Source organism: Prionailurus bengalensis, chromosome D4, assembly GCF_016509475.1.
Source record: "Prionailurus bengalensis isolate Pbe53 chromosome D4, Fcat_Pben_1.1_paternal_pri, whole genome shotgun sequence".
Taxonomy (NCBI): domain Eukaryota; kingdom Metazoa; phylum Chordata; class Mammalia; order Carnivora; family Felidae; genus Prionailurus; species Prionailurus bengalensis.
In genome coordinates this window covers 80,817,891-80,843,975 of record NC_057359.1, presented here as the reverse complement: position 1 = coordinate 80,843,975, position 26,085 = coordinate 80,817,891, and the positions used below count along the sequence as shown (strand labels likewise).

At 51.7% G+C, this 26,085-nt stretch overlaps 1 protein-coding gene across 3 annotated transcripts in view; it reads left to right on the top strand.

Moving 5' to 3' along the window:
• The first annotated feature begins 1,448 nt into the window (after positions 1–1,448).
• Positions 1,449–26,085, top strand: part of GGTA1 (glycoprotein alpha-galactosyltransferase 1 (inactive)) — a 57,821-nt gene continuing 33,184 nt past the window's right edge. The window contains exon 1 of one of the 3 annotated variants that reach the window (XM_043566554.1): positions 1,449–1,600. The gene's annotated coding sequence lies outside the window, so the exon portion shown is untranslated. Of the gene's footprint in view, positions 1,601–2,495; positions 2,616–26,085 lie in introns of those variants that run through there. The other 2 variants (XM_043566553.1, XM_043566555.1) reach the window with 2 other exon arrangements.

Sequence of the window (26,085 nt, the reverse complement as noted above, 5' to 3'; positions counted from 1 at the left end):
AGAGTTACTCTCATCGTTTTCATCGTTTTCTTAAAACATACACACACACACAAAACTCGTTTATAATCCAGTTTGATGGGCGAGCAATTTAAACAATGCATTCTCAAATGCAATAACGAAAAATGGGACATAATGGCCTGAGTATAACATCGCTCATTGTATGTTTACGGTGATACTCACTACGCTACTGATGAGTGACTACAAGTTCACCAAAGACAATAATGGCCCCGTTGATACTCTAGCAAAGGACCCATTGTGGTCATTGCCATGGGGCTCCTCATTCCTGAGCTGCTGTGTGGGGCTGATGATTCAGTTCTCCCACCGCTTTACTCCACTGGACCCATCAGGAAACTTCATTCTCCCGAGCTCCAAGGCGTCACCTGGCCCACTTCGTGGCCTCTGTGCATGCTTCAAGTATTCAATCAGTCCTCTGTTCCTTTCTCATCGGAATGAAACGATTAAAATTATACATCACACTCCGGTTTTGTGCCGCTTTCGTCAAAGTATAGTTCCAATGCATTAAAATACTTAGGCTAATTTCTCAGTCTCTCAAGTTGACGTTCAATGACAAATGACCCTGGAAAAAGGAAGTTTTGAGTTTCCACCGGCAAAATACCCGGCCGTGAGCCCGAGTGTGGAAGTAAGATGCCTGTTGTCCGTTATCAGCGCAGGGCAAGGGCCGCCGGATGTGCCTACATCAACTCACCAGAAGTGAATCGCCGTCATGCTGGGCGCAGAACTCTCAAGTACATTTTGGGGGGGTTCTCTTTTAAATAATTCCAGTGGAGAAGCCCAGGGGGTGTGTAGGGAAACTCGGGCTCAAGTCTGCGAACACGCGCGGGCAGGACCCGCGCTGGGTGCCCGGTGACCAGCCCCCACTTCCGGAGCTTTGGACTTGGGGGGACCCCGGCAGGGCGGCTCAGGCTCCGGCCCGCCACTCTTCCTTCCCCAGGAAACAAATGGTGGATCAGACCTCCCAGGCTCTCCGCCTCCCCAGTGTCTGGCGGCGCGCCAGGGCCCCGAGGCCCCTCCCTGCACCACCGGGTGACAGACCCCACCCCACCCTCCAAAGCTCCGGGTCCCCCCACCCCACCCCACCCCACCCCCACCCCCACCCCCACCACGTGCAGCCCGAGAAGGCAGAGGCCCAGCCGCCCTCACCAGGGATTTTCTTTTCTTTTTTTGCTGGTTGCAGGCTTTTTTCTGCCTGAGTGAAAATGAAACAGACACCCCCTCCGCCTCCCCGCCGGCAGACACACGCACCCGCACTCACGCACTCGCGCGGCCGGCCTCCCGGCCGCCAGTGTCCGGGGCGGGCCCGGCTCTGCACACACAGCCGCGGGCGGCGCAGAGCGGGGAGCGCCGCCGCTGTCTGTCGAGCGCTCGCCGGCTCCCGCGCGCCCCTGCCCGCCGCCCGCCGCCCGGGAGCAGCGCCCCGCGGCCGGCCCGGCCCGGAGCGCAGGCTGCACACCCCGCCCCGGCGCGCCCCGCGGGGCTCGGGCAGAGGCGGCGCGGCCACCGTGCGGGCCGCCGAGGGCGCCGCCGGGCCGGGGGCCGAGGCGCGGTCCGGCCCCGAGTGCGCCCAGGCTCTGCGGATCAGGTGGGTCCCGCGGGGCGCCGCCCGAGCCCCGGGAGCTGGGAGCTGGGCCCGGCCCGGGGGCTGCGGGCGTGGCTTGGGGGGCGGCGGGGAAGAGGAGCGGGGCCACCGCTCCGGCCCTGCCCTGTTTCTGCCCTGCCTGTGTCCCCGCTTTTGTTCTTGTCGCTCTCTCTCTGCCCCGGTCCCTGTCCCCATCCTGTCCCTGTCGCTGCCTCTGCCCAGCCTGCAGACTCGCCGGAGGGGCGGCGGGCCGAGGTCTCCCCACGGGGCCGACGGGGTGCGGGCGGGAGAGAGGAGCCCCGGGGGGTACGCGGTGGGACCCCCGCCCCTGGGGGAATCTCGAAAGGAGTGAGGGGTCTGTCCGTGGGGCAGGACAGAGGGAGGGCTCTCGCCCTGGACTACTTGGGAAGAGGATGCCCCTGAGAAGGGGGAGCCTGAGAAGGTGACGAGAGGGGGCGCCGGAGCCCCTGAAAGCTGGGGCACGGAGGAGGAGTGGTCCGAGAGCGCGAACCCAGCCAAACTCGGCACAGCGAAAGTTTCAAACATTTGTAACTTTGGCAGCAAAAGGGCCTGCTGCACTGGGGTGAAGGGAGGAGACAGGGTCCCTTCAACTTTACAAACAGCCCCGTTCCTGCTCGAAAGGGACACCACCCCGCCGTTGAAAATGGCAGAAAAACAGCTAAACAGAATGATTGCACAAACTCTTGAAAGGCATCCAAAAAACAGTAAAGTGGAAAAAATTGTTAGCGCTGGAGGAGAGAAAGCAGAGCGACTTGAGATTTCCCAATCTTCCCGCTGGCCTGGCCGGGCCGGGGAGGAGGAGGAAGGCGAGGAGGGTGTCAGCGCCTCTCCTCCTCCCCACCCCCCCCATCCCCTCCCCCGCCGCCCCTGCACCTCTCCCATCCCGCCCCCGGAAGGAACCGGGACCAGGCGGCTGCTTCTGTGGCTTTGCTCGCCCTTTGCACTCCTTCTGGATCTGGCGCAGGCCTCGTTGCCTTCTTCATTTACCTGGAAATAGGTATGTCTCAGGAGGCAGGAGATGCCGGGGACCCCAGGCCTCACTGCTTCTTAGCTGGGAGACGCTATCCCGGGGAAGCCTGTTAATGCAACTATGAAATGGGGGTGCTGCTCTGAGTAAGAAAATGCCAGCGTGTGAGTCCTGCGGTGGGGACATGGTTATTCTGTTGCACTTCTGTGCCTCTTTGGCTGCACTAAGCAAGCACTTTCTCCCTGGTTCTGAGTTATTGCTGGGTGTACCTTGTCTCTCCTACCAGATGGCAGGGGAGGGGGGGGGACAGGTGCAGATCTCAATTGTTGTTAGAAGTGGCAGGTATTCAATGACTTAATAAAGCAGAGCTGGGAATGCCCCTGGGGTTTACCTTGGTCCAGGAGGTTGCAGACTGTGCTCCTGGGAGTCTTGAGATCCTGGCTCTGGAGCCACCGTAGTGGGGGAGGGGGGCCTACAGGGCAGGGCTCTGACCCCTCCTTCCTTCTTTCAGACCGAACAAGCTCCCTCCTGCCTTTATCTCTCCTATGTATATTGGGAAACCCCAGGGGCTGTTTTTGTTATCAGATTCCTCAGATCCAGTCTGCTTTGGAGAAACTGAGTCAAGAGGTATGCAAAGTGGTTTGTGTAAGATTCTCTGGTGGCCAAGCCTTGCCAGGAAGCCTGTCTCCTGAGTCATGGGCCACGAGCACCTTTCCCTTGGCCATGGTGGCTCCCAGCAGCCATTTCTCCAGCTGTTAGCACCAGCTCACCTGGATCCTAATTCCAAGGCCTCTGGTTCACCTTCTTACCCTTCTGGGAGAAGAAGCCATGAATCACATCCTCTGAGATGTTTTCGGACTTCGGTGGGACCTTTAGATGTGAGTCGAACTAACAGTTTGTTCATAGGCTAAGATCAAAAAGAATTAGGTTCCCCAGGAGCTAGTCAGCACACTGCCCTTATCATAGCCCAATACAACAGGGTGGGGGATCTTGTTACCTCATTTTATAGTAAAGGAAATGAAGTTCAGAGAGGCCAAGTAACTCACCCACGGGTGCTCAGCTTCTAACTCAAGGCTGGGATTTGAATGCAGCCCTGTCTGACTCTAAGGCTTGTGCTCTTTATATTACATCATCTCTCCTGATGGTTAGAAAACAGCTAATGGACAGACATCATTAAGACGGGAGCAAGAGTGAGTGAGAATAGCTGAAAAGGGGACAGCATTAAGCGGGAGACTGGGCATTCATATAGGGACATTCACACTATAAATATAATTGTATTTGAAATGAGTGTGTTTTCTGCCCCGTACGTTCTTTTTATTTTAGTGTTTTTTGGTAGATCCTTACAAATTATTTTTCTAATTTTTAATTAAAGTATCATCTAGATACAATAGTAACCACAAATCTTCAGTCTTCAGTTCAAACATGTTTTGACAGCTGTTCACACCTATGCAGCCACCACCCAAAGTGACAGGTAAATATTTGCAACATCCTGGAAAGTTTCCATTTCCAACTAATTTTCCTTCTGTCCCTCCCGGACAACCATTTCCTGCTTTTATTACCATTGATTAATTTTGCCTGCTCTGGTACTTCGTGTAAATAGAATCATACTGTCTATCTCTGGTTTATTTCACTTGACGCCGTGGTTTCCAAATTCACCTGTGTGGCTGCATATAGGAGTAGTCTGTTCCTTTTGATTGCTTGAGTGGTAGTTTATTCTGTTGGATGGGTGTACCACGGTTTGCTTGTTTATTCCCTTATGGAGGAACGCGTTGGGTTATTTCCAGCTTGAGCTCTTATTTCTTGTAGAATTCTTTTGTGGACATTGGTTTTCATGTAGGACTGAAATCCGTGGGTCATAGGGCATACCATTTTACCTTCCCACAGCAACGTCAGGCTCTTGGAATTATTCCACCTGCTTGATGATATTCGGTGTTGATTTCATTTTAGTCGTTTTGATTTTAGCCATTTTAGTGGCCGGGTGATGGTATCTTATACCTTCTATTTTTCTGATGGAATTTTAAGGGCTGTTGGGGAAGACAGCACGAACAGGGGGCAGAACATAAAATAAGATGGTGGTGTGGAGGCCACTAGAAGCCCTGCCTCCGGAGGGAAGGGAACCTAATGGAATGGTTGGAATTGTGACATTAGGAATAGGAAATTCTGGGCTTAGGAGAGCTCTCTGGGTATCACCTGCAATTTAAGACCTGGTACTTTTACTCTATAAACTAAGCAAGTTTGTCCACGCTTATGGCTTTTTTAAAAAATTGTTTTTAAAGTCTATTTATTTATTTTGAGGAGGGGGAGGGGCAGAGAGAGAGGGAGAGAGAAAGAATCCCAAGCAGGCTCTGTGCTGGCAATGGGGGCTCGAACTCATGAACTGTGAGATCATGATCTGACCTGGAAAGCAAGAGCCAGACACTTAACTGACTGAGCCACCCAGGTGCCCCCATGCCAATGACTTTAAATGCTACCTCCAGAGCAGTCATCTTTATCTCCAGTTCACATCTCTGTTTTGGGTCCCCGATTCACATGTTCCACTGCCCGCTGGGCATCTCTTCTTGGATGTCTCAAAGATGCTACAAACTTGGCAAGGCCGGACACAACTCATTATCTCGTATTGGCTTTCTGTCATGGGTCACTGGATGAATGATGGCACCACTAGCTGAGAGAATACATAACAAGGAACATTTGGGTCAAGGGCAGAGATAATGTATTTGGTTCCACGCTAAATGGTGTGGAGCAGCCTGGGAAGATAAGGGCAGGAAGATGCACTGGGCAGTTAGGAGATTACTGAAATCTGCTGGGAGTAATTTTGGGGGGATGGAGGACAGACAAGTTAGATTGCTGAGACAGGAGAGAGAAAGAAGTGGAGATGGTGAGTACAGGCAATACTTTCAAGAAATTTGTGTGACAAGGCCAGAGGGAGATTGAGCTACAGTTGTAGGAAGGTGAAGGTGAAGGGAAGGATTTTAGGACGGAAAAGACAAGGGAGATACAGGCCAGGGGAAGGACTCAGTCTAAGAGAGGTAAGAGATGGCCAATAGGGCAAAATTCCAGAGGAGCAGAAGGATGGATGTCTCCACCTCTGTGACTGGGTGTGAGTGAATGAAGGTTCCAATGTGTATCAACTACAGAATTCTCTGTTGAACTTCCATGTGCACAACTCTTAATCATGACGTGGAAAGTTCTTCACCATCTGCTCCCTTTGTGTCTCATATAGTGTGCATCACATGATACTATCATAGAGTATCGCTATATGAGACATGCTATAGTATGTCTCATGGAGGGTGTATCAGCTAGCTTTTGCTGCAGCTATGCTGCATAACAAACAACCCCCAATCTTAACTGCTGACCACAAAAGTTTATTGTTCACCTTACATGACGGCTGGAGAGCCATTGTGATACATGGTTTTGTGGCTGTGCTGCAGGTGCCAGCCACCCAGAAGATCTGCCCATGTGTCTTCTCATTGCAGGACATAGGCTGAAGGAGCTGCTTCTATCTGGTATATGTCATGTTCATGGTTAGAGTTGGAGGAAGAAGGAAATGATGTAATGCCTCTTAAAGCCTTTACTCTAAACTGGCACACTGTCACTTCTACCCACATGCTGCTGGTCAAAGCCAGCAATATGTCCATGCCCAGAGGCAATGGGACAGATGTGTATACAGGCACATTTTGTTTTATTGTGCTTTGCAGACATTGCATTTTTTTTTTTTTTTTTACAAGTTGAAGGTTTGTGGCAACCCTGGGTCCAGAAAGTCTAGGTGCGCCATTTACGGCAACAGCATTTGCTCACGGCACCTTTTGGTCATTCTTGCAATTTCTTCATGATTTCAACAAACACTTTCACTATTACTGTATTTGCATTGCTGCAATCTCATGAGAGAACCTTGGCAGATGAGAAGCTGCTTCTTATGGATGAGCAAAGAAAGCGGTTCCTCGAGATAGCATCTACTGGTGAAGAGGCCGTGAAGATGGTTGAAATGACAACAAAGGATTTAGAATATCACATCAGCTTGGTTGATGGAGCAGCGGCAGGGCTTGAGAGGACCGGCTTCAATTTTAAAAGAAGTCCTAATGTGGGTAAAATGCTATCGAACAGTATCACATGCTACAGAGAAATCATTCTCGTAAGGGAGAGTCAATTGATGGAGCTCACTGCACCGGTGTCTTATTTTAAGAAATTGCCAGAGCCACCCCACCCTTCAGCAACCAACGTCAGGGCAGCCCTTGACAGCCCTCTGCCTTTGCTGTCTGGCAGAGAATGATGCTTGGGAACAGTAATCCAAATGACCACATATATTTGTTAGGAACTCCCCGATACGAGTCTCCATTTATTCTTCTCTCTCTGAACTAATCCCCCCCCCCCCCCCCGCACGGCCGACCTACTCCTTGGTACAGTTGCTCTCTCTTCAAGCATGGCGGTGTGCTTTCAAATCGCTGTATTTCTGCACACACGATCCCTCTGTCTGGGGGTCTCCCCTCCCCCCAAATCTATGATCTAGGCAGTCCTACCTCTTTGTTGTCCTTTTACTTCCGTCCCTCTGCTCCTGCTTAGTTGAGGTGCACCTGCACCCCTCTCCAGCCCAGAGAGGCTGGGCTGCTGTGACCTCCAGTACATTTTGTCCCCGCAGCCTAAGCCTTCCCAGACACCACACTGACTGGGTTGGGGATCGCTCCCAGGCTCCACTCTGCCCTCAGCGTAGGTTACATGTTCCTTTACGTGACATCCAAGATCCCGCACGAGCCGCTCTCTGAACAGCTTTCTTCCCATCACCCTATCCCTTCGACTTTCCGCTCCAGCTTCAGGGATCTCCTACAGTTCCTGACACCCTCTCCTGGCTTTATGCCCCTGGGCTTTTTCCCATGCTGCCCCCTCTGCCTGGAACCCCCTCCTCCCTTCCTCCCCAAATCCACCTGCAGACTCCTACTCATCCTTCAAGACCCAGCTCAATCATCATCCTCTCGGTGAAAAGCCAGTTTCTTCATCCTGCCTCCCGTGAATTCGGCCCGTGGTCCTTTCTTCCTTTCTCTGTGAGCCGCAGGAGCCAGAGGGCACGCTGCACACGACCACCGCCCTCTTTACTGACCTGCTCCGGTGGTTAAGTGTGGCCTCCGGAGGCCCCCTGCTGAGTGTGCACCCTTAGTAGCTGTCAGGCCCGAAGCGAGGCCCCTCACCTCTCTGCCTGGGCTGAGCGGTCGGCTCACAGGAGCTTCATCTCGCCCCTCGGAGAGGGAGGCCAGGTGGGTTAGTTTGGGAAGTCACACTGAGAGAGAGTCCGGTCCGTGTACGAAAAGCAAAGGGGTCATCATTTAGTATACTCAACCCAGAATAACTTCGAAAAGGCCTTTCCGTTCGAAAAAGAGGAAGTAAAAAAATGTCGTTTAAATCTCCGGCCAGAGAGCTACTCTCCGCTCGGCTTGTCCAAACCCAGCGTGGAGGCCGCAGAGGTCGGCTGCATGCAATCAGACCCGGCCGGGGGTCTGCCAGGACGCGGCCGCCAGCAGCCACTGTGCTCATTTTTATTGCCACATAGAGTTTCCGTGAGGGAGAGGTGGTGATGGCTGGTGGCGGGGTGGAGACCCCACGCCGTGCGCTCACGTTTCTGGGCGCCGGGGAAAGCCCGCGCAGGCATTCTCCGAGGGAGCTGGGTGGTGGGCCTGTGCTTCCTGTGGCTCCTCTCTGAAGCCACGCGTGCTTGGCAGATGGCAATGGCAGGAGAGAGCGCGGTGCTGCCCCTTGAGGCAGGTTCCAACTCAGGGGAGTGAGTGATCTGAGAGGGAGGAGGAGGGCCCCGGGCAGAGCATGTCTGGGAAGCCGGGGGCAGAGCGGGGTTCCCGGGAGGATGTTGGCAAGAGGGTTGAATGGCACCGAGAGGCTGGGTGGGGAGAATGAGCCCTGGAAGGAGGTCAGCTGGCTATGGGTTGACAGCAAAACCCCGGGGAAAGAGAAAAATAATTATGGAATTATTATTTTTAAAAAATTTTTTTTAACGTTTATTTATTTTTGAGACAGAGAGAGACAGAGCATGAATGGGGGAGGGGCAGAGAGAGAGGGAGACACAGAATCGGAAGCAGGCTCCAGGCTCCGAGCCGTCAGCCCAGAGCCTGACGCGGGGCTCGAATTCACGGACCGCGAGATCGTGACCTGAGCCGAAGTCGGATGCTCAACCGACTGAGCCACCCAGGCACCCCAGTTATGGAATTATTATTATTGGGGTTCTCTACGCTAGTCGGCAGTTTGAAGAGTGAGGTCGTGTTTCCATCTTGTTTGAGCATCACAAAAGCACTGTGAGGGTCAGAAAATTAGAAATAATTCCCCTGCGTTATGTGGGGGGAAACCGAAGGATGGACTTCTAATGTTTTGGCCAAAGTGTCTCAAGAATGAATGGCAGAACGAGGGCACGGAAGCCGGGTCCGGACTCCAAATATAGTATGGCCTGGAGACCCTGGCGGGGGGCAGGCAGGGAGAGCAAAGGTGGTTCCGAAAACTCAGCGATGCTGGGCCCCAGATCCATGTCTCACCCAGGCTCCTGCCGTTGCTGCTCAGACAGAAATCAACCAGAGGGTGAAAGGCAGCTTCTGGAAGAGGCTAGGCGAGGGAGGCCAGGTCTTGTGATTAGTTCTTAAGGAAAATTCTTAATTCCATCCCTGCTCTTGTCTTCAGGACCCTTGCTTTAAATGTCCACTGACGGGCAGGACACTGAAAAGAGTCTGGGCTGAAAGTGAGCTGGCCCAGCCCCATCCTGTGCTGGTGCTCCCAGCGGTCGGAGCCGCTGGGGCCTCAGTTTCCCTGTCAGCAAAATGGCCCCGAGGCCGTGATCTAGCAAACTTCTCTCTGAGCAACTCCTGCTGTTAAAACAGCAAGTCCAACCCCCCAGGAAATGAACACTCGAACTAAAAGCCAAAGGGGAGGAGGAGCTGTTGTGCCCGGAGGGAGCCCGAGGTTGTGGCTCCCATTTGCCAGATGGGACACCGGGGACCGTGGTTCTGGGAGATGCACCTGTTCCAGAGACTCATGCTTTGAAATTAGCTATTCATTCAGCATTCACTGAGCCACCAGAAATTCACCCACTCATTTACTGACACACCCAGAATACGTTGGGCAGCTGCTGTGTGCTATGCCAGAAGGTGGCAGTGAACAGAGACACAGTCCCCGCCCACGGGGATGCTGGGATTCGCTTGAGAGATAGTTGTTAAAAAAAGAAAAAAAAAAAAAAAAAAAAAAAACGACCGCACAGCGAGAGCCATGAGGGAGAGCAGGGTGGGTGTCACAGGGGCCTGAACCTGCCGGGGGAGGAAGTCAGATAGGACTTCCTTGAGGAAGCGCCCTGTACGCTGAGCCCTGTGGGAGTTAGGGGATAAAGAGGGAAGAGGGTTTCAGGCAGAGGGAAGAAGCTGTGAGAACCAATCATCCTGATATCCCTCTGGCTGTTCCAGAGCCCAGACAGCCTTGGTGGCCAGGGGAGCACAGAGGAGGAAGCAAGCCCGGGACAACGGGCCAGGTGCCCAGAGGGATGACGTTGTTGGGGTTGGTAGCATCTGTGTGCAAAAGCACTCTTGCCCCCCCTCCCTTCTCAGGGAACCACGAGTCCTCAAGTGGCCGGCAGGCTGTCCCTGAGAACGACTTGCCTGGCATCTGTGGGGAAGGCAAAGAAACTGCTCAGAATCAGGGGCAGGGGTTCCTGGAAGGGGGGCACGGCTCCCTGAACGCAAGGACTGGTCTTCGTTTGCTCGGTTGACTAACTCTTTCATGGTCTACACGGTGATATTTTGCATAGCAAATTCTGTTTTCAGATGTTAGCCAGAGCTGTGCAAAGGAAGGGAAAATTAATGTTCTTATGTGCAAATTTAATTGAGAGCTTGGGAATTCGTTCCTTGGCGTGCAAGTGCTCAGTAAATGTTTGGGGCTGATGTACTGAGTAGCACGTGGACCGTGTACTGGTCAGAGATCAAGGTTGCAAGCAACAGATGGAGATTCTAGCTCGCTGCGGCAGAAAAGGCACGCGTTGGAAGGATTTCTTTTATTGCTCACAGTATCCCTGGGAAGGCTAGAAAACCAAGCTGGCAAGAATCAGTAGAAGTTGGGCCGTAGATAACACAGAGTCTTGTATGGCAATTAATTCTAATGTTTTAAAATGTTTATTCATTTCTGTGAGACAGAGAGACGGAGCACGAGCGAGGGAGGGGCAGAGAGAGAGGGAGACACAGAATCCGAAGCAGGCTCCAGGCTCCGAGCTGTCAGCACAGAGCCCGACGCGGGGCTCGAACTCACAGACCGTGAGATCATGACCTGAGCCGAAGTCGGACGCCCGACCGACTGAGCCACCCAGGCGCCCTGCATGGCAGCTAATTCTAACTCTCGCTGCCCCTGAGGCCGCTGTAACATTTCATGGGCGTCCGAACCTTCGTGCCATTTCTTTAGGATGTAACACCACTAACTGGGCAGGCCTAGGTGACTCACCTGCATTCCAGGTGCATATGGACACATGGGAAAGTGTCTGACCTGTTCTGCTCTGGTGGCAGGAGGGGATTCCTGATGCTAAGCTGCGAAGCTGCAGAATTCGCCAAAGCCACGAGAGTTGGGGCCCCCTTAGGGCCATAGAATCCTGCAGGTCTAAGGAGAGTCACACAGCTGTAACTGCGGGCAGGAGAAGGCTTCTGGGGAACTCTCGGAAGGGCAGCCCGGCCTTGGTCAAGTTATTGAACCTCCGGACCTCAACGTTCCCAGGTGTAAGATGGGTTGGTGTGGATTTCAGAGACAAATGTGTCTCGTGACATGATGCTATTAAGTGGCAGCTACCCTTATCATTATTATCAGTGGAAGTCTAGTATCTTCACTCAGCTGTTATCAGAACAGTTATGTATTTAAAGGAAGGAAACCTAACATGAAAATCCAGAAGTAAGACACACACTTCTACAGATTCTCTGCAGGAGTTCCTTTAAATTTTTACCTTCTGGGGCAGCTGGGTGGCTCAGTCGGGTAAGCATCCCACCCTTAATTTTGGCTCAGGTCGGGGCCTTACGGCTTGTGAGATCGAGCCCCGTCTCGGGTTCTCCGCTGACAGAGCGGAGCCTGCTGGGGATTCACTCTCTCTCTCTCTGCCCCTTCCTTGCTCCCACTCGTGCTCTTTCTCTCAAAATAAATAAACACTTAAAAACAAACAATCAATAAATACAAATTTTTACCTCCTTGGGACACTTACCACGGGACTTAATTGTATCAAAACCAAATAAACAAATGAACGAATGAATCACCATCTTAGAGACCCTTGATGGATATCGTTGACCAGAGCCGCGGTTTTGCAGAAGCAGACAGATCCGTTTACAGATCCCAGTCTTGCTTCCTCACCGTGGCAACCTTAAAAAGGGAAGAGAAAGTTCAGGCCATGTGACTGGAAGCTCCCCGCACCCCCCGCCCCCACAACCCCAGGGGGAGTTGGGGCTACACCGCACACCCTCTGGCCGGAAGAACACAGACTCCCACGAACACAGAAGGCCCGGATTAGATCCAGACAGTGTGACTAGCTCCCGGAGAATTGAAAGCCCTGCTATGTGGTGTTTGCCAGTCTCCACAGTGTAAATATTTATACCATGACCACGTTCAAGCCGCCACTTGGGGGAGCCTACTTTTCTATAGCATTTTCCGCTATGTCTCAACACAATTGGTGCACATAACCTCAGGAGTATACCATGTAATGAAACAATTAGGAGGTGATGGGTTTTGATGGATACTTTCGTTCTTAATAAGACTCATTTAATTATAAGCTTATATAATTGAATTTTTAATGACGGCTGTATTTAACGGCTCACTTGCCAAATTCCTAAAAATTGAACGGTTGGCCCTTGCAAGTCAACGTGAGCCAGCTACAGCACACTACTGGCTTGGGAGGTCCCTGGGGACCCCAGAGAGAGGCCCACGCAAGGAGGATCCCCAGACAGCAGCTCCCTCACCCCCGAGTCAGTCTCCAACATGTCGACATCTTTTATTTGCTTTATAACCCTTTCCACCACCGAGTTTGTATTATATTAATATATTAATTAATTTTGATAATATTACCAAACAATAATATTTAATGAGTAATGTATTAATATATTCTATGTAATATATGTTATACTTCCAATGAAATGATATATCCTTAATTATTTGTTAATTACAACTATTAATTTTATTTGCTTACCAACTGGAAGGTGAGCTCTGTGAGAATAGAGTACTTACCTCTTTGGTTCGCTGTCGAGTCCTGAGTGCATCGATGTAGCAGGCCTTCAGTAACCATGGGTCCGTTGAACAAATGGAAGTAAGTCAAGGAGCCTTCAAGGGTTCAAATCCTGCCTCTGCTATAAAAGTCATCTTTCCTTGAACCTTTTCCTTCATCTGTGAAAGAAAAGGATTTGAGCAGAGGCCCCTAAGGTTCCCTTCAGCTATAAAAAGGCTCGATCCCTGAGAAAGACATCCCTTCCGAACATGGCTGCCAAACAGAGATTCGCAACTGAGCATCTTCAAGGGTAGGAGCTAGTGCCTGGGTTTTGAGGACTGTCGGTTTTATTCTTTTCCTCTGTGGAGCTTTTTAAAACACTGAGTGCCAGTGACTCTCCTTGAGCAGCCATGACTGGTCCCTGCCCAGCCCTCTGGGCTCTGCTGAGAGCCAGTCGCTGCCTATTCAGTGGCAACAGATATTTCGAGACCCATTGCATTTGCCACCGGGTGAAATGCCCTTGGGTCAAGATGGGCAGTCTGCCTGGGTGAGTCATTCTAGAAAGATAGGAGCCCAGAACTCCACCTTGGACACAGAGCCCACTGGAGCCAAGTGGGGCAGCCGCAGGAGACAGAGCAATGAACTTGTGTCTCCTGCACCATGCCTGATGCCTTGATGTGGAAGAACTGTCCTTCTTTGTGACTAATCCTCCACGGATGATATTTTGTTAAAATACAGCCAATTGAACATACTCTCAATTTCTCTGCCTCCTCACGGAGGGAAAAAACAGCATCTTTCTGCGGGCCACGCTTTGAGAGCCACTGCCCTGGGGGACGTAGGTCAAGGCTCCTTTTCGTTCCCACAGCGGCTGGCAGAAGCAGGTATTTTGTGTCCTGCCTGTGCTGGGGAGGACACTGAGGCCGGGCCGGGTTCTGGGATCTGCTTCCTCTGAGGGACGGGGCTGCCGCCGTGGTCCTCACGGCCGGCCTGGTCCGTGTATGGGCAGGGCGAGAAAGGGAAGTGATCCAGAAGCCAGGGTGATGATAAAAAAAACAGCTCACACTTACTGGCCACTTATGCACGTCAGATGCTGTCTAGGAGCTCTACAGGAGCCCTGCCTGTTCTTCATCGAGAAACCCCAGTTTTACAAATGAGGAAACTGAGGCACAGAAAGATTAAGAAATTTCCCAGGGCCACCTGGTGAAGGAGAGATTTGATTCTCAGATACGGGCAGGGGGCGATGCCCTTCATAATGGCACCACACCGCCTCCTGGAAGAAAAAACAGAGTGGGCAGGGACGTGGCACAGTCCCGAATTCAGTCCCCTTACTCGACAGATGGGGAAACCCAGGCCCAGAGAGGGGCGTGAGCCAGAGCTCTGCCCTCCACCTTCTGCTCTGTCCCGGGATTCACTGCCTTCAGAGGATCAGTCACAGGGACCCCCTCAAGACTGTTAATCTGCTCATTCTGGGCTGCACGGCCCCTGTGAATGCACCAGGGTGGGGGTGACGTAGGGGGCCCAGGTAGGCACCAGTAGTGCCCTCCGCCCACACTGTTGGAGAAATGTCTTTGGCACGGACTCTCAGCTTCGGTAGAAGGTTCAGAAACTCTTCGTTCCCCCAGTCACCCGCCCAGGCTTCAGAGAAACAAGCCGCTCATCAGCTCCTGGATGTCACATTTCCTGTTTGTGTGCCCGGAATGAGGTACAGCTCTTGGTGAAAGGCAAGGGGAGGGGGGAGCCTTCTTACTGGAATTACCATTGTCAGTGATGGGAAGAGCCTAGAAGGCTGTACCTGAATGCTTCGTTCTGTAGCTAGGGACACTGAGGCCCGAGAGTGTAAGAACCTGTTCTACGAACTTGTCCAGGGAGCTGGAATCACAATGGTTGTAGGTTTGGGTTTGGTTTGTCCCTTGTTCGTTTGTCTGTTGAGGTGATAAAATCATAGAATGTGTGAGCTGGCAGAAATCTAAGAGGTGCCCCATCCACCTCCCTATGTTTTGCAGATGAGAGCCTGAGGAGGGGGTGGGGATGGGAGGGCACTTTCTGAAGAACAGAGCCCTGAGAAGAACTCGCTTTTTGAGTCAACATACAACAAATGCCATTGACTGCCGCCTCTCTGCCAGCTAATTAATCTCCGTCTCATGGAGAGATGTGTGTCAATCAAAGAATCACACCTAGGTGTCCAAATAGGGGTCAGTGCCCAACGGAAGGACGTAGGGTGCTACAAAGGAGAGTAAGAATAGAACGGGGAAGCCTTCCCTTGGGGGGTGACATTGTCATTGAAGCTTAAGGATGGGAAGGAGGGTGCATGGGTGTGAGGGGGCCGGGAAAGGTGTCCCAGGCAGAGGGGAGAGCCGGTGGCAATGTCTCGAGGCAGGAAGTGCCTTATTTTGTACATGAGAACGCCAAAGCCCAGAGATTGGAAATGAAGCTAGTGTAGTGCCTCAAAGAATTTTTCTTCCTGTATTTTCTTCATCTTTTCTTTAAAAAAAATTTTTTTTTTCTTTTAAGGAGAGAGGCAAGAGACTAGCACCTAACTAAACAAAGGACTTTGTGGCAGAGCTGGAATTATCAGCGCCCCCCTCCGCCATTTCATGCCAAGGGAGTTTGAGAAAACCCTGTATCTGGTTATTCCCCAACTGTGTGCCTCTGAAAAAGACAGCCTTTTTGAGCTGTGTTTCTTCATCCATGAAATGGAGCCCATCTTCCTTCTCTGAGGATTTCACCCAGACTCCCATGAAAGAGCTTTATGCTGGCCAATGTGGGAGCTAGAGCTGGGCTCCATGGGGTTGCTGGGCTCCCTTCGCCTGCCTTCCAGGGCCATCCTTGAACCCCAGGTCTGAAAGAGCCTCTCTTCTCCCTACTGTTCTACCGTAATTCTAAAACCTGCCACTCGGCATTAACTACCTTTGGCACTGCTCTTCAACGTCCCACCGAGACACGCGTGAATCTTGAACAGTGAACTAGGGTGCAAAGGAAGAAGCTTGTGAGCACCTACCATGCACCCAACATCTCAGTGACGCTTTACACAGGCGACATTGTTTAATCCCTACCATAGCCCTGCAAGGTGGGTGCCTTTCTTCCCATGGGTTGGGTAAGGACACTGCCTGAGGTCACATGGCCAGTGAGGAAGCACTCTGTGGGCAGGCAGAGGGCCCAAGAGCCAGGAAAAGTGGACCCAGGCGGTCTAGGGCGGAGGGTACCTTGGCAGGTAGACACATTGGCTGCCTTTCCAACCATTAATATCCTTGGAATATTTGGTCAACATTTATGTGGGGTGGGGGATGTTGGAGGGGGTGGATTTGCAGTGAATACAAAGGGACTCTTCTGGATTCTGAATCCTTTCTACCCAAGGACATCTTCCAGAAGCAGACGGGATAGAAATTCACTGACGAAGTCACTTCCCCAGCTGCAGTGCCTTACTGTCCTGGGGAAAACGTTGGCTGTCTCCCACTTTTCTGCAGCTTTCTTTCTCTCTTCAGTTTGCATTTGAGTATCTCCAAGCCAGACAGCTTCTTGGGAAGCTCATTAGAAGATTTATTTTGGTTCCGTTTTTATTTGAAACTTATTTAAATATAGATGAGGACAACTAGTCTTAAAAAGGGGAGGCAGTCTGCCTGTCATTTATTTTGACTGAGCAGCTTGGTGTATACTTGAGCTGGCATCCTTGAACTTGGCTCCTTGTATTAAGTACATAAAGTATTGCCCCCATTTACGTAAAGGACAACAAGGCATTTTTGGGAAGTGTCAGAGACCCACCAGATTTGTTTAATTAAATAGCTGTTTGTCCGGTTTCGGGAGTAATTTATTCTCGTTGTAGAACATTTGAAAATGCAGAGAAGTGGAAAGAATAAAGTGATCAGTCGGCCACAATCTTGTCGCACACAATTCACCATTGTCACCATGCCGATCTAGTCCTGGCTGGTATTTTTTTTTTTTATTGTGGTGAAATATCCATGACATAAAATTTACCATTCTAACATTTTTTGAGTGTACCATTCAGTAGCATTAAAGACACTTACATTATTGTGAAACCATCCCTACCGTCCATCTCTGGAACATTTCCATCATCCAAAACAGACACTCTGTCCCCCGGAAGCAATAAACTGCTCATTCCCTCCGCACCCCAGGCCGTGGTATCCCCCACTCTGCTCTCCGCCTCCAGGAACTTGACTACACACCTCATCTAAGTAACATCATCCAGTGTTCGTCCTTTTGTGTCTGGCTTATTTCACTTGGCACGTTTTCAAGGTTTATCGCCATTGAAGCGGGTGTCGGGATCTCGTTCCTTTTCAAGGCTAAATAATACTCCATTGTATGTATACACCATATTTTGTTTATCCGTGCATTCATCAGTGGACTTCTGAGTTGTTTCTACCTTTTTGGCTATTGTGAATAATGCTGCCTAGACATTGGTGTACAGATCTCACTTCAAGTCTCCGTCCTCAATTCTTTTGGGTATAGAGAATTCCATGTTTAATTTTTTGAGGAACCGCCATACTTGTCCAGTAATTCTTTTTTTTTTTTTAATTTTTTTTTTCAACGTTTATTTATTTTTGGGACAGAGAGAGACAGAGCATGAACGGGGGAGGGGCAGAGAGAGAGGGAGACACAGAATCGGAAACAGGCTCCAGGCTCTGAGCCATCAGCCCAGAGCCCGACGCGGGGCTCGAACTCACGGACCGCGAGATCGTGACCTGGCTGAAGTCGGACGCTTAACCGACTGCGCCACCCAGGCGCCCCACTTGTCCAGTAATTCTGATGTATTAGATCCAGAGCTGAGATCATAGCCTTTGTGCAGTTTGGTATCTGGCTTTCTCATTTAATGTTCCATTTTATTAACTATTCTTCAAAAACATTTTTTTAAGTTTGTGTAATATTCTATTGCATTGCTCTCCACATTTCCCCCCTCCACTCATTGATTTCTGGACCACACCAAAAGATTTTAAATCATGGTGGTCAAAGAAAGAGCCTGGTAAGCAGGCTCCATGCTGTGTCCACACCTGTTTGAGAAATATTCAACGAAGATAGGTTAACTGCCTTTAAGGAATTAAAAATTTTCTCTTCGGGGATTCTTGGATGATCAGCCAATTCAGTAGTTTTAAAAGTTCTTTCTACTCCGGGTAGCCAGAGTGTCTGGGTGGCTCAGTTGGTTAAGTATCCGACTTTGGCTCAGGTCACGATCTCACGGTCTGTGGGTTCGATCCCCACGTCAGGCTCTGTGCTGACAGCTCAGAGCCTGGAGCCTGCTTCAGATTCTGTGCCTCCCTCTCTCTCTTTTCCTACCCCGCTTGTGTTCTATCAAAAAATAAATAAGCCTTAAAAAAAAATTTTTTTTTTAAGTTCTTTGTAGCCAGGGTGCCTGGGTGGCTCAGTTGGTTAAGCGTCCGACTTTGGCTTGGGTCATGATCTCGCAGTTCATGAGTTCGAGCCCCGCGTCGGGCTCTGTGCTGACAGTGCGGAGCCTGGAGCCTGCTTCGGATTTATCTCCCTCTCTCCCTCCCCCTCCCCTGCTCACGCTCTGACTCTGTCTCTCAAAAATAATAAATGTAAAAAAAAAAAAAGTTCTTTGTAGCCAAGGAAACTTTAATACAAACATAGTGGTGCATAGAAGCACAGCATATAATAGCAAACAGATAAAAGGGAAGATGAACCAAAGAAGTGTGGATGGGGGCTCAGAGTTCTGCTCTCTCGGCATCCCATCTCCCCCTTTGTGGTGTCTGAGGCACTTTGGGAGATTCACGGGTTCTCCAGAACACAATTTGAAAAACCACCAGGCTGACCCGGCGCCTTTATTTTAAAGCAGGGATGACATCTCGGGACTGGAAGGGACTTACCTGAGGTCAAGTTCATTCTTGTACTCATTCATTTTTTTTTTTTTTTTTCTCAACATGTAGCACCTACTGCCTGCATGTTGGAATCACTTACGAAGCTTGTAAAAATAAGGTTCCGGGGAGTCTTCTGGACTCCAAGGCAGTAGATGTAGGGAGACACCAGGACTGGATTCCTTGCTCCGCAGTCCACACTGGGCAATGTGGGGTGCTCACATTCCAGCCCCCTGCATTGTCGCTTGCTTGTCCTTCAACCCTGAATGCTGTTCCCCACCCACTCACCCTTTGAGGCCCAGTTCAAACGGAGCCCCTTCCTCTTTGAAGCCTGGCTGCCCAGGCCCGTGCAGACGGCTTACTCCTTCCTCTGTGGCCCCAGAACAGAACACATCACTTCCATCCCTGCTCGCACTGACTTCTTTCCGTCACAGGTAACAAATAGTTCATTGCTTCCAGCACCGGCTCCCCGACCAGTATGTAAGCTTGTGTGGTCTCTGCATCCCCCACAGTTCCAGGCACACACTGGGTGCTTTGTGATTATTGACTGGAATTGGATCTGGTACACACCCCGTATTTGGAGGATAAAAAAAATCAGATAGCAACTTATGGAAGGTCATGTAGCCCATCAGAGCGGTGTCTGGACTGGCACCAGGTGTCCTGAGGCTCAGCACTCGGCACGGGCCAGCTGGCAAAGAGGACAGCTGTCTGGTCTGGGCAGGGAGCGTTGGCCCCGGCTGCCCTATCCCCGAGTCCGATAATAGCCCGGATTTTCTGAAATCTAGAAAGTTCTGCCTGGCTTGTGATTCAGTGTGCCTGTTTGGACACCTGCAATTTACTTTATAAACCGTAAGCATATAGAGGATGGGCTATCACGTTAGCGCTATTTAGACGGAGCCAGTGCCCAGATGCTAAGAAAACAAGTCTAACGGGGGAAGGCCAGCTAGTCGACCCTCAAGGAGGCATAGTCTGGGCCTGGGGTCAGCCAGCATTATATCCAGAGGCAGCCGCTACAAACCCTCCTATGATCCCAATTTGTGATCCACAGCTGATGCTTTTCTAATGAGCACACTGGACACTAAAAACTATGGTGTTTTTTTTGGGCGGGGGGAACAAGTGACTTGTTTATTACGATGAACGTTATCCAGGGGCTCACGCTGCTGACGTCAGAGTATTTATGCTAGTTAGATATCTATGATGTGCGGATGGGCTAACGTAGCGATTATTCTCTCCCTATCCTTGCGTGAAGATGACGTAGGGTCCCTTACCCTGTACCAGCCAGGAGCTCTGGGTTCTGCGGGATCGCTGGGCACAGAACCCTGCCTCTGGAATCCTGGCAGCCACCTTTGCCATGGGCGCCTTTGGCATCCGGAGAAACCCATAGACTCCTTCTGAGAATGTTTGAAAATATAAGAAATAAAATGAAATAAATGGGATTATAGAAGAAACGAGTCGAGTTGAACTCTGGTTATGAAAATATTAAGAGTCGGGGTTGAATTTCAGCCCAGCCCAACGGAGATCTTTTCTCATCTGCAAGATGGGGATGATTTCGGCACCTGTCTTCACAGAGGGCCGTGGGAATTGAGTGGTGGGTGTCCTGTGCTCAGAACACAGCTTGGCACGTTGTGTGCGTTCAGCACAAAGAGTGGCGTTTGTGGTTGCTACTACTGCTGTTATGAACTATTATATAAAATACAGATTCCTGCCCTTCAGGAGCTCACAGTCTGGGTTGGGAGAGTATGTCTGTGTGAACTAGTAATTAAAAGGAGCCGTTAAGGTGTAGACGAAAAGCCCGATGAAGGGCTAAGAGGAGCTCAAAAGGGAGTGACGTGGCTTCTGGCTAAAAGAGTACCAGGTAGCGGCCAAGCTTTGGGGCCGGCCAGGCTTCGGTTGGTTCTGGCTCTGACCCTTAGCTGTCGGAGCTGGGCGAGCGGTACCGTCTCTCTGGGCCTCAGTTGTCCTTCTCCGTAAAATGAGGTAACAGGAGAATCTACTGTACAGGATGTTGTGAGTTCCACCTCCTCTCCTCCAATGATGGATTGGTTAAGTCACATGTCCTTTACTGCATGGACCACATCCCCCTGCTCGTCTTTCTGGCCCACCCACCCCGGCCGGTTCAATCCCTGACTGCAACGAATCAGGCAAGTTTCCATCTCTGCCCCTGTCCCCGGGCTGGGGAATGGGACCGGGTGGCTGGCTCAGTGCCAACCCCGGCAGGCTTACAGTGCTGCTTGGCACCCTGTGCCCTTACCTCCCAGCCAGTGTCCCCTCCCAGTGTCCACGGCACCTGCTGCTAACCCGGAGGGCTCTCAGGCTGCAGCCCCACTTGCTCTTATCAAGTGATCAGCTTCTTCATAGGAAGGGAAGGCCTTAGAGAACAACACTCTCAACTTCCTTCTCATTCTTTTCAAATGTAGCTGAATGCTCACCTGTCTTCGGGTCTTAAGGAGAAAATCTCTCCAGGACATTAAAGAAATGTTCTTGCCTCCCTTTTACTTGTCTTTGTTCATGCATGGCCCTCACTGATGAGGACAGTGAAGGTTTCCCAGAGAAGAGGGTAGACCTAGAGAAGCTCCTGCTCTGTGTGAGATGGGCAGTGTATCAGTCAGGATGGAGCAGGTTATACTGCAGTAACAAACAGCCCCTAGATCCTAAGGGCCAAACCCGTAAAGGCTGATTTCCTACTCTCATGGATAGGAGCATCCTGGGCCAGCTGGTGGCTGTGCCCTTCACTCACAGACCCAGGCTGATGGAACACCTTCTTTTTTTTTTTTTTTAAGTTTATTTATTTATTTTGAGGGAGAGAAAGAAAGCATGAGCAGGGGAGGGGGCAGAGAGAGAGGGAGAGAGAGAGTCCCTAGTGGGCCTTGCATTGTCAACGCAGAGCCTGCCACGGGGCTCGATCCTATGAACCATGAGACTGTGACCTGAGTCAACATCAGGAGTCAATGCTTAACCAACTGAGCCCCCCAGACGCCCCTGATGGAACACCTTCTTGTATGTACTCCAGAGCACAGAGGAAAAAGAGCCCTAGGAGGTCTTGGCAATTGAATAGCCCGCTCTTATTATACTGGTCAGACTAGTCACTAGTCCCTGACCCCAAGGGCCCCAGGAAATGAAATCCTACAGTGAAGGGGGAGAGCTGGACATATTTGGTGGAACAGCATTAATGACTACCTCAGTGGGATATTCCCTTCTGTGCCTGAGGTTAGCAGCCTGGGTCGTGCAGACAGAGCCTTGTGAGTGCAAGGAAACCACACCCAGAGCAAAAACCCCAAAGCCACTTCTCAGCCGGCTGCAAAACTGACAACATCTCGGGGGGAACAAAAGCAGAAGCTCAGAGAAGAAGCTGTGGCCACGAAGAGGGCAGGTGATGCCTCCCTGAGAGCTCTGGGCCTTAAATTCGTGGGGAAGGCAAAGGCAACGGGGTCGGATTGGGGAATTGATGCCACATTTGTCGTAACAGACCCATGCGATGCCTCTTAAGTGGAGCTCGTAGTTAGGCGGTTTTGCTCCATTCCTGAGCTCTTTTTACGTTTATGCTTCGGTGAGGATGTTTTTTCCAAATCGGATGCCTCGCTAGCTTCAGGCCATCCGGTGCTCACCTCTTCCCAGCACCGTCTCTGTGCTCACATCAGCAAGCCCACCATGGCCTCCCCAGATCATTCAAGAACAGTGGAGCCGGGGAAAGGGAAGGACAGTGATGTGGCCATTCCTGGCAGAGGCTTCTGGGGTTTTCTTGGCCACAGATAAGGACACTTGGGAAGAAGACGGTTGACTGCAGCCTCCAGCCCCTCCCTCAGCCCTTCGATTTCCTGTGCTGTGGTTACAAGGCATCTCATCCTGGAGAGATGCCAGACACCTGGGTACCAGCTTGGGTCGCCTTACTTCATTGCCAGGTGGCCCTGGATCAGTCATTTATCACCCTTGGGGCCTCAGTTTCCTCATCTAGAAAATGAAGCAGCTCGGGGTGCCTGGGTGGCTCAGGTGGCTCAGCCGGTTAAGCATCGGACTGTAGCTCAGGTCATGATCTCACGGTTTGTGGGTCCGAGCCCCACGTCGGGCTCTGTGCTGACGGATCCGAGCCTGGAGCCTTCATTTTCCTGGAGAAAAATGAAGCAGCCCAGAAGACTTGGGGGGCATGCTTGAGAGTAGAGTGACCCTGGTCAGTAAGGATGTTCCTGCAGCCACATGGGAAGGGTGGCCTGTGAGATTGTTTTTTCTGATTCTGCTGGAAATCCATGCAGCTCAGAGTAAGGGAGTGACTGGATGTTGGGGGGCTCCTGTGTCTTTTCTGTCTCAGGACATTCCCCTCAGTTGCAGAATGCCTTTCGTGGCATGACGCTTGGTTTCTGGGCTCAGCCTTGCACTGGCGCTCCATGAGGGAGAGGCCATATTGGCTAATCCTTGTAGGCCTAGTGGGCCGAACAGTGCCTGGCACGCGGTAGGTGCCAATATTGGCACGAAATAAATGCTTATTTAGTGAACGAATAAGCAAGCGAATACACAATTCCCTTCCACTTTGACTGAATCAGTGACTTTCAGACTCCCTACGGGGAAGAAGGAGGTTGGAGACGGCCTTGGCTCCACCCAAAACCAGCTTCCAGGACAGTCACCTTGGCCAAGTCACCTGCCTCCTCCTCTGCCGGTGGAAAAGAGCAGCGCTTACCCTGCTCCGCGGGCTGGGGAGGCTCCAGCAGGTGGGAAGATTTGAAAATGCCCCACGCAAAGGAAGGGCTGGTGGTTTTTAGGACACGGGAACATGGTACACTCTTTGGGGACACAGAGCAGGTGATGCCAGAGCCTGTGAGGGGGAGGTTTCTGGAAGAATCATTATTGGGAGTGGAGTAGCTGCCATTTACTGGGCACCTATTCCAACGTCAGGCCCTATGCCTGGCGCTTTATGCGCGCCATCCCGTTCACCGTGGTCGGAGAGAAAGGCAATGTTGCTCTCATTGTACAGAGGAGAGAGACCAAGTCTCAGAAGGCTCTCATGATTTGCGCAAGGTCACCCATTCAGTCAATGCCGGGCCTGTCTCACTCAAATGCAGGCTTTCACCTCTGTGCCACACTGCCTCCTACCACTATGACGAGGCTGAGACAGACCTTGTGTCTTAGACATCAGTGATGATAACACGAGCTCCCTCTTCCTAAGTACCTGCAAGGGACCAGGAGCTTTATACACATCGTTGCTCATCCTTTCAACAACCCAAGGAGCAAGGAATCGTCCCTGTTTTACAGATGAGGAAGCTGAGGCTCGTAGAGTGTGAAGTGATTTATCCAGGGCCAAAATAGCAAAAAAAAAAAAAAAAAAAGTCAACAGGGCTGGGATTGGAGTCCAGACCTGTCTCATTCCAAGAACAGGAGAAGAAAAAGCCACCTCAACTAAAAGTTGTTTTGTTTCGTTTTTTAGCTTATGGCTAGAGTTCCTGGAACCGCACCTTTTGAGATTCATTCTTGGAAGTTTCAAGCCAATTTATTACAAGAGACCTAAGAAAACCTAATGTTGGGGCGGGGGCGGGGGGTGGAATAAGGCAAAACAACCTCAGGATTTTCCAGTAAATTCTTAGCCTCTGAATGCCTCCTGGCCTGCACAGAGGAAGGAGGGAGAGTCGAGGTGATCCCAGCCAAGGCACTGAGCAGGACAGGTTGAGGGCAGGGGTGGAGCAGAGGGACACCTGGAGGGACTCTGAGCAGCTGCAGGAAAGACTCTGGGCGCCGGAGAGGGGGATCCTAAGGGACCAGCAGGTGGTAAACACAAGCCCCGGATCCTAGCTGGAAAGGATCTTGAAGAGGACGTCATTGAACTCTCTTTATTCTATTGAACAGGCGTTACATCATAGTGACCCTATGATTTATCCTCCGGACTGGCACACTTTTGAAAGTGCGAGGGGACCCTAAAACATCAACCTGTTAACTGCTCCCCGACGGATATAAACCAGAACCGTCCTAGGGAAACCAGTGTGAATGGTCACCCTGATTTTGCAGGGCCTTTCTTGCCCACACCAGGCAAAGGCAAAGGCTGCAGAAAGGCAAAGCACAGGTAGTGGAAATAGGGCAGTAAAAACAGAATAAAGCAACAGGAGAGGGACCCTGATGTGGTCAGGAGCCCTGACTTCGGCTGGTGGACGTGTGTGAGGGCCAGCCTGGGTAGTCTGATGGCAGTAGCTGACATCTACAGATGGCATCCGGGCGTTTGTGGACACACGTGTCCCTCTCAGCAGACTCGGACTTGAAAAGTGGAGGCAGTGGGTCTCATTCATTCTGTGCGGCGTGTGTCCCCGTCCCAACGCGGTGCCTGGTTCCGAAGAAGTGCCCCCCAAATGTCTATTGATGGAATAAATGCTGGTGGCATGGCCAGGGGAGATGGGGTGTGCGGAGGAAAGGGTCGGCAGCCCTGTCTCTGAGGACCTGTCAGGTTCAGTGGGGAAGACGCGGATGCACGGACAGGCAGAGCTTATTGGCTGCGTGATCTTGTCCGGGTTCCTCAACCTCGGAGCCTCGGCTCCCTGGCCGAGATGGAGAGGATCGTCGCTGACCACAGAAAGGGTCCAGTGAAATGGTGTATGTAAATGAATGGTGGCCTTTATTGCTGTGATAACGTTCTGGGAAGCAGGGATCAGTTCCACACTGAAAAGATGTGCCTTAGAATCAGGGAAGCGGAGAGATGGGGCAGAGTTCCCGCCACTAGAAGCCTCCAAGCAGGGGCTGCCTGGCGTGGATGCCGTAAATGGGTGGCCACCTTTGGGAGGTAGGCTGGGCTAGCTGGACACAGTGGGGCGGGACTCAAGCCGGCCCCCTGAGAGACAGGCTCTGCCCTGGGAAGGAGAACAGGACCCAGGCGGAGACAGGCCTGCAAACATTCCCTTCTCTGCCTGTGAAATGCTTCCTTGCTGGTTCCAGGGCCTCCCGTGGTGGCCGAGGGAGGAGAAGGCCTCGTGGAACTTGCCTCTCAGCGGTTCTGATGCTCTGATCGCAGCCAGATAAAGCCTTGGATTAGGCACACCTGTTGGCTCTGGCCTCCTACCCAGAGGGCCCCTCCTCCACCCACAGGCTGGGGCCTCCCCTTCTGTGTCCCCTTCTGTCTGAAAGCACCAGCCACCCCTGTGCAGAGGCCTGCAGCCAGGGTCCGTGGCAGGCCTTGAGGGGTGCCGAGACCCCCCAGATGCAATGCAGAGTAAGAGACACTAGCCCAGGCTTTTCGTCTGCCAGGAGGCGGGAGCTGGCGTGGGAAACAACCGTGCACACTCAGGAGAGCTGCCTGGAGTCGGAGGCAGAGCTGGGAACAGAACCTCCCTGCCTGGCACTCCCTGGGAGCCTCGGAGAGCAGCAGCTTTGCCCACGCACATGTTTGTGGCCATCTCCTCCCTAGGCGGGAGGGGGGGAGGGGAGGGGCTCAGAGGCGGTCAGATGGGAGCGTGGCGCCGAGCTGAGAATCCAGACGGGCTCCCCAGACTCAGCTCGCAGCCCTCACGCTGCT